The 13,549-nt window shown below is 37.0% G+C and overlaps 1 protein-coding gene across 1 annotated transcript in view; it reads left to right on the top strand.

Moving 5' to 3' along the window:
* Positions 1-12,265: 12,265 nt before the first annotated feature.
* hecw2a (HECT, C2 and WW domain containing E3 ubiquitin protein ligase 2a) overlaps positions 12,266-13,549 on the top strand; it is a 65,236-nt gene continuing 63,952 nt past the window's right edge. Inside the window, exon 1 of the mRNA XM_059343505.1 lies at positions 12,266-12,436. The gene's annotated coding sequence lies outside the window, so the exon portion shown is untranslated. The remainder of the gene's footprint in view (positions 12,437-13,549) is intronic.

The raw sequence follows: 13,549 nt of genomic DNA, 5'->3' as shown, positions 1-13,549 counted from the left end.
AGAACCCAATCCTTGTTTTTTTTTTTCCTAAACCTAACCAAGAAGTTTGCTGCCTAAACCTGAACAAACTGTGACAACGACCTGCGTGTTAAATTTAGATGCAAGGATGTGTTGGTCTCCTGCCACCAGTAAAGGGTGCTAATTTAGGCAACACTCCTGTGGATCCTATTGGAGGGTAGGAACAAACAACCTATGCAGTCATATGGGTGGTAGGACTTATACTTATAAGTGAAATCAGTTCATCTTTGATTTTGGTCTTCTGATGGGATATGTTGACAGAAAGATTAAATATAACGTCCTCTTCTGATAACACCTACATTAAAGGGGAACATTGGTGATTCTACAGTTGCATCTCAATGAAGTAGAATATCATAGAAAAGTTGATTTATGTCAGTAATTCAATTCAAAAAGTGGAAATAACACATTATATAGATCCATTACACACAGAATGAAACTTTTCTTGTCTGAATGTACTTAATTTTCTTCTAATTATAATGATAATGGCTTATATTTAATGAAGACCCAAAATTCAGGGTCTCAAAAATTTTGAATATTACAAAAAAGTATGTTTGACCCTCTATGATCACTTTAATTTATTACCCTTTCAGGCCCTTAAGGTAGAAAATGTCCACTTCCATAAAAAATAACTAACATTTGTTCTACTTTTTTTCTACATAAACCACTATGTCTGCATTTGATTGCATGATGTCACTGATGTTTTTTATAAAACAAATGCCCCAGCCAAAAAAATGTATTATGTGGAAAATAACTACATTTTTTGTTTTTTCTTTGAAAAGCAATGACATCATGTAATCAAACTGTTTTTTAAAGGGTTAAAATGTTCAAAATCTTTATATGTTTGGTGGTTTTGAGCAGGGTGAAGTTGTTTAAGAGGTTTATGCAGAAAAAAGTAGAAAAAAATATTAATCTTTTTTTTTTAAAGCAGTTTTTTAGAACAGGAGATTTTCAGCCTTAAGGGCCTGAAAGGGTCGTATATTTGTACACAGAGCTATTATAGAGCTGTTAGAAAAAAGGAAATTTGAAATCCAAGATATATCAAGAAAAAAAGCCTTCTTCCAAAAAACATGCCATTTGCAGTATCACAGCCAAAATGATTGCCAAAACAAAAGTGAAAAATTACAAATTTGGCGATAACACAGGGTTAATATGTAAATGTTGGCCTCTGAAAAGTATGTCCATCTATATGACTCAATACTTGGTTGGGGCTATTTGACTTGAAATACTGAAAATGGACTTTTCCATCATATTCTAATTTATTGAAATGCACCTGTATATTTCTAACTTAAAGCTTTTGGATTTACATCAAAGGAACCAGATGGCAGATTCTATTGCCAAAAATTGCTAGTTACTAGTGATGAACTGTTTCCTCTATGGTTGATGTGTAGGCCCAACATTTAGTTGCTGTTAGACTTCAGTTTTGGTAGCCAGTAACTTTTTAAGTTGCACTCACACTGAGGCCTGTCACGATAACACATTGTTTAGGACAATATATCTTCCCAGAACTATCTAGTTTTATATCTATTTTAGTTTTATAATGATATCGGAGCATAACAAGTACATCCTTATCCACATCAATGGATTTTTAAATCTTGAGAATATTAAACATTTGAATTGAAATGTGGAAAAGAAATATTAAAACATCCAAGATAAATAAAACTTAAATAAATTAACTACGACCAAAAGAAATAAAATAGATTTAAAGGCTATGTTAACAAAAAATTTCAATGAGATGATCATTATATTTTACTTTATTACTAAAATAACATATAAACAGCTGGAACGGCTGCTTGGGAAATATTGTTGTTTTTTTTCCCGGCAATTCGTACTGCCCGTCAAACATTTGCAACATTCCTTTAAACACAACACCAAAAAACAAAAAGTCACCCATGTAAACGACAATACATTGAGTCCAGAAGAAAACTATTGTGTCCATTTTTATACACTACTGGTCAAAAGTTTTAGAACACACCAACTTTTCCAGAATTTAATTGAAAATGATGCAGTTTAATATCTCAGTGTACTCTGAAATGAATGCACATTTGCAACATTTAAAATTCTTTATTGAGCATGATAGTGTTTTGAAAATAAAAAAAGATTCAAAATCACATTTTATGTTGAACTAAAGGACTAAAAAAAAGACACAAAATTACCAAAAAAAAGACACAAAATGACAAAAAAAGACCCCAAAAGACACAAAATGACTTACAAAGACATGAAAAGAATTCAAAAATGGACAAAATAGCCCAAGACTCCATAGAGTAAAGTTGTTAACCCATTTCTTGTTCCCTGAAAAAAGGCCTACTTGCATAATTCTGAAATGTACATTATCTTTCAGTTTTGGTTAAGCTTACCTTTTTTTATTTACCTCTGGCCGTTCACCACTTACCTCTGTACCCTTTCAAGCTGTTCATTTGACTTGAACTGCTTGAATTTCAATAAAAAACTGGAAAAATTGCGGTGTTCTAAAACTTTTGACCGGTAGTGTATATCAAACGATAAGTCGATATAGCAGTTATCGTGACAGGCCTATTCTCAATTAAGTTTTCCGAATCCATGTGATACTGAAAAATCTATGAAACACACTGATGACAAGTGATTTACAGTATGTTAGTAACACGACAGGTGATCAAGACTGATGTAACACAGCTGGACCAGATTCTGTTGGGGTTTTTTTAAACATATTTTTTACTTAATGCCTCTCCGTGATGGAAATGATGTCTTATTGCTTCGTCTCACATCCTCCTGCTGTTGCTCACAGCCCCTTCATGTCGGTGGAGCAGCTGCTGTGCCTTTCTGCTTTCTTATGTATGCAGTAATGCATCTGCTTCACACCTGCCTGTCACTTCCTCAGCAGCAGTGTCTTGGCTAAATGATAAAGGCCTACAGTGGCTCTGCGTGAATGTGTTTACTCACAATAACATGCTAGTATGATTTTTTTTTTTTCATGTGTGTGACTCTATAACAACTAGATACTAAAGATAAGTTCATTAGGGACCAATCACTCTAAGCAAACATACAATCATACGTCAGCATGCTCTGCAAAGACACCAATGCTGTTGTTCCCAATGTGAATGTACCTGCACCGAATGTCTTTGTGTGTTTGGATTTCTACAGTTACTAGTGGCGTAAGTGATCAGCTTTTCTGTGCACTTGTCCGTTTTTTGGTGCAGTTTTAGTGCTTTGAGATGCACATCGTCTGCCTCGTCGTGAATTGGTGGCATACACTACTTTGTAGAACAAGTTAGTAGAGATGAGAGCTGTGTTTTCTATTAATATAAATGTGATTTATATATCGGTGTTCACTGTGATCATGTAGTTGTTCCAAATTTAAACATGGGGGATTTTATTTCCAAACTGGAAAATCTTCACCCTGGGAGGAAAAAATGTTTATATCCTGAACAAAATTATGTTCTGTGTGTTTTGTCTGAAATGGGATGTGTGGCGTTTACGAGCAGGACAGAAAATCTGCTCAGCCAGAATTAGGATAAAGGGTTTAAAGTTGGTTTAATACTGTATTTTAAGATTTTTACATTTTATCAACCATCAACTTAAAAAAAAAAAAATGCCATTTTCAAACCGGTGAAATGAACTGTGGTTCTGTTGCTCTCTTGTTGTAGTTCAGCTATAACAAATGTGTCCATATATCCATGCAACTGTGCAACAGAGTTTGAATTCAAAGGATGTTTTAAAGCAGGGGTGTCAAACTCAAATACACAATGGGCCAAAATTTAAAACTTGAATAAAATCGCGGGCCAACATTGAACAAATAAACCTTTTAATATATACCAAACATGTTTTGCTTTAACATTAAATATGGAACCAGAAACGCTTATAAACATACAATATATAACAAAATAGTGCAGACATGCAAAATCAAATTTCAAATAAAAAACACATCAATGTCATTAATTTATTAAATAAAAAATAAATGAAAATCGTATGCCTCTTTTCTATTTGATTTAAATATCAAAATAAAGTTTTTCAACAGGTTAATACATTTAAAAATAAAACAACAATAATAAATCTAGTATTAGCGGTACATGCGCCGTATAATACCGGCGGGTCAGCTTTTATAGTACAATAGTAATATAATAATTTGATATTGCCTCGCGGGCCAAATAAAATTACACTGCGGGCCAAATTTGGCCCGCGGGCCAGAGTTTGACACCCCTGTTTTAAAGGAAGAAGTGATGGGCGGAAAACAAATCTTTTAGTGTTTGTTATGTACCGGGCCAACTTCACGGGTTAGTGGCTCAGAAAGTAGCTGCCTCAAGTAGCTAATCTCTGAGCCGCTACTAGTCGTGTCTAATTGGATTCGGTTGAGGCGGGATATGACACGAGTAGAACTCGACATGACGAAGAGTAACACAGAAACCATCTCCTCTCCTTCCACGTTGATGTCTCGACTGTTTGGACTTACCGCTTCAGTCTGTGGTCAGCGTCGCATCACTGATGTCACGGTCAAATTTGGCGCTGAATAATCACGCAAGTGTCGCAGAACTATTTATGTCACATTGGAACTCTGGGAGAGACTGCTGCGGGAGGACTGGGCCACTTGTGAGAGCTTTGGGACGGCGCCTACTACTCGTTAAGAAGAATAGGAACGAGTCTCCAAACGTCTCCAATAACACCCGAAAAAGTCGTTTTTTAAAAAAAGAGTCACTAGAGGGGTCGCTAAATTAAAGCTAAATATAGTAATATACAAAGTCGCTAAGTTGGCAACACTGGTTGCCGCGTCGGTCTGTTGTCACATTGGAACTTCGTTGGTTAGCCGCTACAAAAGTACCTGTATGGGAACAGAGGCCGAGGGGAACTAACTAATGGACGGGGCCAAAACACTCAGCCGCTTTCCAAAAAGTACTTCGCAGAAACACGCCTATCGTTACCAAACTGTTTAATTACAACTTCCTGGTTCCGTCCGGTGACGCCACGAGGCCCAAAGCGACTTTTTGCCACAGACTTGAATCCTAAAAGAGACGCCTGTAGAACAGCTCGTACAACCCCAAGAAAACAACTCGTTTCACTATCAGAATGTGATTCAGTCAATCTGATAACATTTTGGAAAAGTCTAGAAGAGCTGAACGATTTAATTATTTCATCATAATTCAGGTTAATGGAAGGCTTAACCAGAGGTTAGCCAGTTCGCTCTGCTGCAGTTTCTAGTGTGTATGCTCTATGAGCCCAACAGTGCTGAAGATCCATCAGGGTAATTTTAATTCATGTTTTCTGCTTCATTGAGCAACTTTCATAGGAATGAACAGGGCCATGACTCCCAACGCTGTACCCAGTTATACATCCATGTTGTGGAGTTGCTCATAACATTTAACAAACAGGAATTATTGTTTTGAACAAAGTGTCAACAGCCTGGCTGCTACTCGCTGAGCGAGGCTGAATAAACCGTTCCATTGACGCCAAATATTTTTAAAACTCAAAGTAACCAATTCTGAGAAGCAATCCGCCCATCACTGACAGGAAGAAACAACTGAATACATTATTTCTCCACTTTAACATTATTATCAGTTATTCTCTTGCTATTAAAATGCTTCTGGGTGTATGAAAAGATTAAGTGGATTTGTGGAAATGGAGTAAAGTGTAGCTTATTGTCAATACTTTTTGTCTTAATAATACCTTATGTGGTACCTCAGACCATTTATTGCTATGTTGATTTTTTTTAAATATGTCAAATTAGGTGTTCATTATACAGCATATATATTCTGATCAAAACACACAAATATCCTACAGACAGACAGATTTCTCTCTTCTGTGTGTGTGAGCTTACGTTTCTTGTTTCCCAAGCTTTTCAGCACTCAGTAAAATCTACCATCTGCTCCACTCACTTGGATTGTTCTCTGTAAACATCCACTTGGCAAATGTTGTGCAGCTGAAAGCAAAGATTTGAGTTACTGAAAACAAGTTGCTCAGTAAAACCAAATTCCTTTTTTGGATCAAGCGTTTCAACCAACATGCTCTCACAGAAATCTGTGAAATAGCCACGGAATCACTCAAATTTCCGTGAAACTGACACGGATTTCGCTACAATGCAAGTTAATGACAGTCATATCCCGTGGCTATTGGTTTGTTCCAAGTCACGTGACTTTTAAGGTCCCAGCGGTCAGGACAAAAAACATGGCGGACAGTTCTCTCATTTTTAGTGAAAAATCAATATTTTGACTTAGTTTCTGCATAAAAATGGATTTTGATCACATTTCTAGCGAGAAATATATGTTTTATTTTCTAAATCTTCACTCAGTGAATGTACATAATCATTTTGTATGTTGGAATAGCCACGGGATATGACTGTCATTAACTTCCATTGTAGCGAAATTAGTGTCAGTTTCACGGAAATTTGAGTGATTCCGTGGCTATTCCACGGATTTTGAGTTAAGCGAAATCCGTGGCTATTTCACGGATTTCTGTGAGACCATGTTGGTTTCAACAGATATAACTGGGCATTCATTCCCATCTTGAATCAGCATGTCAAATGTTTGCATTAACATAAACTGTAGTACGACACACGGTGTGACATGACTTATAATAAAAACCAACATGGAACTCTATGAAGCTGTAAAATTCAGTTACGAAGCTGGCCATTATTGAAAAGTTATCACAACATGAATGATATTTTTACAGAGACATGGCTGTGAAAATGTTCTTGTTGTATTAACTTAAATATATATTAAATATTACCTTTTTTTCCACAGTTAATGGTAATATTGAAGCATATTAATGTTATTACTGTTCATAAGTGCTTTAAAGTTAGTTTCCTTTATTCCGCTTCTGCCTAGAGTGACTTTAAAACCTGTAACCTCCTGCTCGCTGGTCCTTGTTGTGCAGAACTACTTTGCTAATAAACTGTAACAGGCGGTCAGGTTACAGAAGAAGTGAAAATGTACCATATCTGAGGGATAATTTCTTTTGTTTATATTTTTCTGGTGAGGCTCTGGTGTGGAAGAGTATTTTCTCCTCAGGTTAAAGCATTATTGTGTCAAAAATTGATTGCTTTGATGTTTTTTATATTTCTCACATTTTTATCTGATGTCATTGTAAATGGGCAAACTGTGCAATTTTTTGGCACTATTGTTGTTGCAATAAAACTGAGAAAAATTGTTGTTGTTTTATTCTCACTCACTGCAATGGGAATTATGTAGGGTCATCAAACAGCACGTACCAATAACAATAATAAAAGTGTAAATGGTCCCCTGCTGAGAACAAGGGAGGAGTTAATCAAACTCTAGTTCCTTGCACAGTTGGTCTGATTACGTGCGGTAAAGTGGAAACAACTGTGTATCTGCGCAATGGTTTTTGATTTAGTGTCATTGCAGAAAGGACATTCACTGAGATGTAAAAAAAAAAGTATCTTGTCAGAAGTGGGATTCGAACTCACGCCTCCAGAGGAGACTGCAGCCTGAACGCTAGCTGCCAATGAAGCGGCCGTCCAACATTCACAATGTTGGAGGATGACGGCCAATCAAATCCACGGCTCCAACATTCCCCCACCAATCGCCTTCACCCAGCTCCAACATTTGACCAATCACGACGGAGAAGATTGTTCCCCATCTTGAACGCAGAGCCAGTGTTGTCAGATGAGCAGTGGCGGTTCTAGACTAATTTTACTGTGGGGCCAGTGTTTAATCAGAGGGGCACATTAAAAATATAAATAAAATAAAAAAAAAATATATATATATATATATATAAATATATAAATATAAAAAAAATATTTTAGCTCATTGAAAAATCTCCTTTAAGTATATTTGGAAGATACAAATACACTGATTGAAATAATGAGACTTACCAGCAATAATTATTTTTGCACAACAATGAAATTTCTCATTTTTGTGCACAATTACTTTTTTTATTTTGAAAGTGCAGTATAGTGAGAATGATCTTCTTTGGGGTCCTTTTGTGCTTTTATTGCATAATTAAACTATTATACAATGGACACATTCTGGGTTCCTTTTGTGCACAATGAGATATTGTTTGAACAAAAAATAGGTAAGAATTGTTCCGTTGTTCATCATTAAAATTGATCATTTTATTATTAATTTGACACAGGGGCCACAACAGGGGCCAAGGGCTTCTTCACAGGGGCAGTGGCCCCTGTAGGCCCCTGTGTAGAACCGCCACTGCAGATGAGGTTCAGACCTATTTATATACAGTCTATGGTTCAGACCAGAAGTGGCCTGAGGTTGGACTGACTTCCATTGAGCACCTCCTCTTTCACACCAGAAAAAACGCCTCTCAAGTTCACTGATCATTCGGTCCAGACAAGGAAACAAAAGTTTCCTCTTGAGATGTTCACTATATATCAATTTATTGTTGTTTTCTCACCTGCTTCTTCCTGCATGCTCTCCCTTTCCCTTTCTCCATCTCCATCTTTCTCTCTTTCCCTTGGCACTGACAATCATACACAAATATATTGTAGCAGACCATTGCCTACATAAGTAAATTGATACAACATACAGATAGCTGGTTTATATTATCTATTATGGACTGTCCCTAGTCTCTCACCTGAATCTGTCTTTTTTTCTTTTGTTTCTTTTTGTCGTATGTCCATTGGTGGGAGAGAGAGAGAGAGAGAAAATATATAATAATATTAACTTTATTGACCTGGACCTCCAATGTAAAAATGAAAAATTTAGAATTTTTTTTTGCAAGAAACAGTCGAGTTATTCTTCAATGACTTGTACGAGGAGAACTTGACTATGACGGCATATTAGGGCCAAGTATGAATAAAAATAATAGTCATATTTTGAGAAAAAAGTTGCAAATTTACTAGATTAAAGTGGCAAATCTACAAGAAAAAAAGTTGCAGATTTAAGAGAAAAAGTGGGGAAAAATTCAACTTTTTTCTTGCAGATTCACCACTTTAAATCTCATAAATGTGCACATTTTTTCTCATAGATTTGCCACTTTAATCTCGTAAACTTTTTTCTCAAAATATTACCCCCCTCCCCTGGATCCGTATGTTTTTTTTTTACACATTCTGGCTGTATGTAATATCCGCAAATATTCTCTAGGGTTGAAATTTGGAATTTGCAAGTATTTCAATGAGTGTCCTATTAAGGGTTAAAAAAATAGGTCTTTAGCTCTTATGTTACGTAATTGTGATTAAATACAGCCCCTCTCATACTGTCTCGTCCACTTTGAAGAAGCCCTTCACTGCTCTTCATCTCCATCATTTCTACTCTATCTCCTTTTTTGCTGTGTCAGTGATTGTTGTGCACCTCTGCTGAGTGTCCACCAGGCGGCACCGTGTCCCAGCCAACACCTGATCACAGTCTGCGACAGGAGGATGTATGAAGCTGCAGCACTGACTCCATGTATACTCTACTCTCTCCTGTTTGCCCTGGTGTGTCTATGTAAGTGCATCTTCACTATACTGGACATCCATTGCTCCTAATTTGGCCTGACTGGCATAAGGCTAATCAACCTTAATTGAAAACTACGATCATTAATGCTGTGTATGTGCTGTCTACAGGCATACAGTCATGAAAAAAATATTAGACCACCCTTGTTTTCTTCCATGTCTTGTTAATTTTAATGCCTGGTACAACTAAAGGCACATTTGTTTGGACAAATATAATGATAACAACAACTATAGCTGATAAGAGTTTAATTTAAGAGCTGATATCTAGACATTTTCCATGGTTTTCTTGATAATGATTTTGATTATTATCAAGAAAACCATGGAAAATGTCTAGATATCAGCTCTTAAATTAAACTCTTATGAACTGTTTTTGTTGTTATCATTATATTTGTCCAAACAAATGTACCAGGCATAACAATTAATAAGAAATTGAAGAACACAAGGGTGGTCTACCTCAATAAATTAAATATCAACAGTTGTCCATTATGCAGGAGTAGATATATCTTAATATGGAACCTATATTATTATTATTATTATTATTGTATTGTTACAATATATGCATCAATGCAGAAGCAACACTTTAACAGTGTTGGAATGTTACTAAGTACATTTACTCAAGTACTGTAGTTAAGTACAATTTGGAGGTACTTGTACTTTACTTGAGTATTTCTATTTAATGTAACTTTATGCTTCTACTCCACTTCATTTTAATGCAAATATTGTATTTTTTACTCAGCTACATTTAGCTGACAGCTTTAGTTACTTTTCAAACTCAAAATTTTACATATTTAGTAGTTAAAATATGCCCTATATTTACAACATTAAAACACTTCATACATAAAAGCATCAATACAAAAAATGTAATAATATATTTAGAATATATATAACAATCTGAGTGGGTTCATTCGGTATAACGAGTACTTTTACTTTTGATACTTTAAGTACATTTTGATGCTGATACTTTTGTACTTTTACTTCAGTAAGTTTTGAATGCAGGACTTTTACTATAGTGGAGTAATTTCACAGTTTGGTATTAGTACTTTTACTGAAGTAAAGGATCTGAATACCTTTTCCACCAATTCATTTTAAAGTGGGTCAAGATGGAGCTTTTTTTTCTTCATAAAAACTACTTTGTGTTCGCTGTTATTGAGTAGTTAAAATGACACAAAATAAAAAATAAAAACACATTATTCTTCCAACCTGTACTGCTATTGATCCATTTAGATTGCTTGTGTGTGAGTTGCAAAGTGTTGAAGATATCTGCTTTAGAGGCGCCTGCCTTGTCTCCAATATATTGGAACCATATGTCACTTCACAACACCAAAAATACATTTGAAAAAGTCAACAGCAATGTGTCTTTCCAGAAATCCTGACCCAGTTACTCAACATAATCCACAGACGTTGCTGTGAACAGTTTGACGTAGGAACTATTTTTATTTTTTTAGTATAATTACTCCATGAAACTGCTCACAACAACGTCTGTGAATTTAATGTATTTCTTGGCACTTCAGCATCACAAGTGCCATATAGTTCCATTATATTTGAAAAAAAGCTAGACATCTCTATGACCAATGTGTCCAACACTCAACAACTCACAACAAAACAATCTAGATTTTTATTTAAATCTCAATACATCATATTTATCCCTATGTTTGTATATAAAATGTTAATCTGAAAAGCAGTAAGGTGTAGAGTAGAGCCGGAACAATAAACCGGTGGACTGATATTATCATCTGATAATAATCTATCAAAGGTATATTTAAGATTAAGATTAAAGATTTATCTTTGTTTATCCTTTATTAATCCCACAATGGGGAAATTCAACCTCTACATTTAACCCATCAGTATCTATATGTATGTGTTATCCAATGGGCCAATATGAAAACTTTCATGTAATTTCATGGGGTCAGGGCCGTCTCTAGCCATTTTGGGTGCCCTAGGCAGGATTATTATTATTAATAATAATAATAATAATAATAACATATTCAATTTGTAGCTATATCACTTTTCTAGATACTCAAAGGTGCTAAATTATGATTCGGAAAGTATAATATAAGGATAGTTCCCATTTATGTAATTGGTTTGCAACATTATACATTGTACATGCAAAGAAGCCTATCTTAATGTAATGCAGGTCTTTCCATATGATAACTAATTTATTGAATCATGGATAAAAAGAAAAGCACGAGGACCAATTCACGTTTCTACCGTTTACTCAGGCGTGCAGCCAAGAACAACCACAACCCTTTCTCCCATAGACATAATAAATAATTATTATGTCTATTATATATATTATATATTTATGTCTATGCTTTCTCCCCTCACATGCCTCAAACAAGAAGATCCACTTTCACCCAGATGACCTAAAGTAATTCCACAACAATATAAAGTAGTTCCAAATTAAATAGTTAGGCTAAATTATTAAAGTTCAATACATTTCCCAAAGCAAAAATAGTATTGAAGTAAATTGAAAATAAGAAAATTGTACTGTTAACAGTAATGTTAAATTCTTAAAAAAAAATGTTTTTTTGTTCTAGAAAGTAGCCCTCTGCGTATCATATCGCTGCAAAATCAGCATCTAAAATGTCAGCTCAAACATGGTGAACATATCGCCGCCACATCGGTAATAAAAAAAAATTGTATTATCTTTAAAACCCCCATATCGGTCGGGCTGTAAACTATCGCTCTCGATTCAATATGACATGTAGCAGGAGTAGATTAGAAGTACATAAAAAAAGGCCTAACTCGAAATTGCACTTAAGTGAAGTGAGTAAATACACTTATTCTGGATGCATCTACAGGTTGACTCTCTCTCTCTCTCTCTCTCTCTCTCTCTCTCTCTCTCTCTCTCTCTCTCTCTCCAGGGACGTGTCTCGAGTCACCTCCCACTCTGGCATATTCCCACATTAATATGCAGTGTGTGTATATATGTTATCAGCCGCAAAAACTACATCTGAGGCACGACAATCCTCTGAATAAGTCCCTCCGCTCCCCCCAGCAAGGAGAGCCACTCCACTGCAAAGAAAGCCAACATTACGCCATCCTCCGGTAAGAAAGCTACGTGTTTTTCTCTCTGTGTGTCTCTGTTTTTGGACTGACAGCGGTTAGTTACATGCTCTGCCCAAGTCAGATTTTGTGCATCTGTCGGGACTTGATGCTGGGGAGGACGTGGGCTCTGACTGCAGCGCATTGCGATGCAGAGAGGGAGAATAATGCGATGCCTGTATGAGCTGCACGCCTGAAGCCCCCATCATCAGCAGCAGCAGCAGCAGCCTGCTGTGCGGACAGAGTGCAGGGTGGTGCTGGTGGAGTTTATGCGCACACCTCTGGACGCTGCTACCGAAGAGGGCCGAGGTGTCTCTGCAGCGCCGCAGCTTTTCAGAGGGATACCGTCTCGATACGTGACTCCGAGCTCCAAAGCTGCCCTGGCTCGGGATCTGAGAGGGAGGGGGGGCCACTAACGCGGCACCCCGCCCGTCCCGCCTCATTTGGACTGCAGGGATAACGACCTAAACCGTGATATCCCCGCGCAGAAACCACGGAGCAGGTGCTTGGTGGCAGCGCTGTCATCATCCGTGCACCGTCCTCCTCCTCCATCCCGCACCTCTGCGCCAAAGGTAAGCTCTGCCTGCCACCCAGTGCGCCGTCAGGAATGGAGGCAGCGTGTGTAGGTGTTCATGGCTTCCAGCAGTGATGGTGATAATGATGATGAGGATGATGATGATGATGCTCAAAGCAGCAGAATCTGTCATTAAGCAACCGCAGCGTCGTCTTCTGCGGATCGTGTTCTGCTGTTATTGTTGTGGTTTTTCCACTGAAGGGGGATAATTGATCGATTTCGGTTTCATGCATGCGTCTTGTGAAAGAGATGCATAAAAAGAAAATGACGTAGGGAATTCCCACAGTAATCCAATAGCGAGCGATGACACCTGCACATTCTGCCAGTGCGGTCCCTATATGGCCTGCTCAGTCATGTGCGCAAAGCGGCCAGGCCGCGCACGGATTGACTTGAAATGATTAAAGTTGGAGACGAACCGTTATGTAACGTGATTTTGCTGACGTGATTTTGCTGTAAGCGGGGGTTACCTTCACGTCTCTTTAACTCTGAGATGTTGAGATGCCCTCAGCTCTGTGTTTACATTCACATGAAGGGTTATCACA

Source organism: Centropristis striata, chromosome 10, assembly GCF_030273125.1.
Source record: "Centropristis striata isolate RG_2023a ecotype Rhode Island chromosome 10, C.striata_1.0, whole genome shotgun sequence".
Classification (NCBI taxonomy): domain Eukaryota; kingdom Metazoa; phylum Chordata; class Actinopteri; order Perciformes; family Serranidae; genus Centropristis; species Centropristis striata.
This window is presented reverse-complemented; position numbering and strand designations above follow the sequence as displayed.